The sequence below is a fragment of the Corvus brachyrhynchos genome, unplaced genomic scaffold (genome assembly GCF_000691975.1).
Source record: "Corvus brachyrhynchos isolate BGI_N302 unplaced genomic scaffold, ASM69197v1 scaffold80, whole genome shotgun sequence".
NCBI classification, from domain to species: Eukaryota; Metazoa; Chordata; class Aves; order Passeriformes; family Corvidae; genus Corvus; species Corvus brachyrhynchos.
Genome location: NW_008236769.1, coordinates 14492904 through 14496043, shown reverse-complemented (window position 1 = coordinate 14496043; position 3140 = coordinate 14492904).

Genomic DNA, 3140 nt, shown 5'->3' with positions numbered 1-3140 from the left:
CTCTTTCTTCTGTCTGTTTTGCAAAAGAAATACCAAATATTCTGTTCCTCTTTGCAACTTGCCGCCCACCCTCTCAAAAGACAGCCTCGCTTTCCCTTTAACCTGTCAGCCTGGGAGAAGAAGCGTGGGGCTCTTTGCACTTGGGTCCGACAGATTTTCCATGGCCGAAATTGCTCTAGGTGGGAATGTGAAAATTCCCTGAAAATTCTTCCCAGGCAACAGGGGGAAACGGGAAGCTCGACGTATATGTTTATCTGCCTCACCTGAGAAGAGGTTTAGTGAGAAAAAGGCATTTTTGACGCTATTTGGAAAATTTGTGGAGGAGGAGGATTACAGGTTTAAGGTGGGGCAGCAGGATGGCTGATCTCCCTTCTGGAAATGTGACTGGGGAAGGCTAATATATGGCATTAGATGTACAATTTGCCAGTTTTCTCTGTCAGGTACATATCTGCATTTCCTGCAGATTCAGGAGAACATCTGTTGTGCTCTTAAGTTCTTTTAGAGGGTTTGCAAGGCCCTGTCACTTTCTTTGTCTGAAAGAAATGTGCCATGATGTTGCACCATCAGCATGTTTCCAGAAAAGCATTTTCAAGGTCTCTTTTGCTATATGAGATGGAACATCAAAAGGAAAACTCACCTTCATCTTAGTTATGTCTCTGTATCAGTAAGACATTGAGTGTCAGATATGAAGATTTTAGGGGGCTCCAGAGTTGAATTTAGCCCCTGGAGGTCTGTCATCTGGATTCAGCTGCAGCTAGCATTATTTGGCTTGCACTTCATTCTGGGAAAGCGTGTTAAATATTTAAAAGATTTAATTTGAACAGTATAGCTGCAGATATCTCTGCCAGCAATGTGAGACATAGCATGTATTGTCTCAGGCAGCTTTTCTTTCTTCTTTACTAGACTTAATTTCCACTTTGAAAAAAACCACATTATTGTGTAACCCAGCTAATCCTCAAGAACAAAGAATGTCTACGCAGAGATGGTAGTTTAACTTACTTGTCTCAGCACATGCACATCTACACAGACGATTTTGTCTAAGACTCATGGACTGGGTAAAATCTGATAGGGGCAGGACCTAGAGCAGTTGACCAGTCAGGTAATTAGCTGAGGACACAGACCTTCCTGTTCTCTTCACTTATGTTATCTGAATAACATGTCACAGCATGGAATCAGCTGCGCAGAGGGCAGTAACAATTATTTGTTATGCTGCATATTCAGTAGCAAATAATGAATATGCAGTGTAAATATTAATTATTTAGTAGTCATAGTAATAAGTAAGAATTTTTGCAAGGAAACCTAGGGCAAAGCAAGCTTGGTCACCACTTTCTTTCCATTACTGAGAGTACATCCATCCTTTAAGAACGTTTTGCACCAGGAAGTGCTGGTTTGTTATGATCCCAGCAAGAAATTTGGACTCTTTAGAGTATTGCTTAAAACACCATTTGCTAGAGGTAGTATTGCAAAGAAAAAGAGGCGAGTACATCTTACATTCCATCAGATCCTGGAAACCCCGAGGTGCCTGACATGGAAGAGCCCTCCAGTCTGATGCAGCACGCCATGCAGATCTCTGTGGAAAGGTTCCCTTACACTTTGATCTTTGCAGCATTTGGAGCATTTTCTTCTTATTTCTGAAGACATTTCCATTCATCACGCCTACTGCCAGATGAAAAGAATGTTCACAAGAGAGCTCATTGCCACACTTAGATGAAGACAAACATGGCTTAATGTCAGGTGATGAGCGAGTTGCTCCTGCATCCAGGAGGTATGTGCATCCCAACACAGGCCAGAGAGCCAGGATACACCTGCAGCACAGCACAGACCTGCACCCATTCAGGGTAACTGTGAGCTGGATCCCTGACTCCTTAGTGTACAGTGGTCTTCAGATTAGGATCATGACAAAGATTTAATCTATCTAATCCAGTTTCCCCATCTCATTATGAATCACTAGTTGATCCATCAGTACAGATAGCTGTGCTTTAGGTAGAATGGCCACCTGGTCAGGCTTTTTTCCCCTCTGCTGTGCTTTAGGTAGAATGGCCACCTGGTCAGGCTTTTTTCCCCTCTGCTTGTGTCTATGTAGTTGTTTTTTCATTAAATCTTATTAGCTGATAAGGATTATGAGGAAAGTGGTGTGGTGTGGTTTAGTCACACTGTGAATATTACTTTGTACTCGTATGACTTCTGCTGATCTCCACAGGGTTTATGTCTGATATGACTCAGCTAACAGAAAGGGCTTTAAAACAAAACGCAAGGCTTTGCTTTGTCTCTTTGGTGCTTTGCTGCTTCTTCTGTCTCTGATTTGGTTGTTAGTGGCTCTGCCCTGGCACTTTCTATTTCTAGAACATTGCTGAAGGAGAAGAACCTGTGAGCACTTCTCACCTTTTTCAGCAGGCAGTCAGCTTAGGCTGGTTCTGTTCTGCCTGCAGAGCTGTGTGCTGGGAACCCCCAGAACAGAAATGATAACTTCAGAGCAGCATCTTATACTGCCATAGCTGTGTGTTAAAGACTTTATTATGTTCAGCATCTGCACTAGGTGCTGTACAAATGCAAAATAAAAAGATAATCATGTCCCTGGATATCTTTTTCCTCTGGCAGCTCAATTCTCATTCTCCTGTCATACTACTCCCAGGTAGTTTTTTCACTCATGTCAGTGAGAACAAAATCGGGTTATTTCTTTTCTCATGGCAGTGGATTAAGTGACTTTTCCACCAAGGGATGTCTGTGATCTCTGGAATTGCAATTGTTGCATCTCGGAGTTACTTGTTCCTATGTCTCTCACAGTAACTGGAATGGGATAATGTTGTTATTCATGGATTAATTACAGCCCCTTCTTCCTCTCTGAGTACATCTCAAAGGACATCCTGAAGCACCTGTATCTCAGTTTTCTCATCTATGACGTGTAATGAGCTATTCTGAATTTATCTTCCCTGAGGCAGACCAGAAGGGACCAATGGTCTGTCCTACCAACTACAGGTTGTTGCTATTCATTTCAAAGGAGATTCAATCTGCCTGAAATGGTAGAGGCCTCTCTAGGAGAAGGACTTGGGATCTGTCTTCATTATTGCAGACCAGTTCAGCTACAGTGCACAGCACTGGCAGTCTTGGGTGGCTACTTTTGGCTGTTGTCTACAGGCACT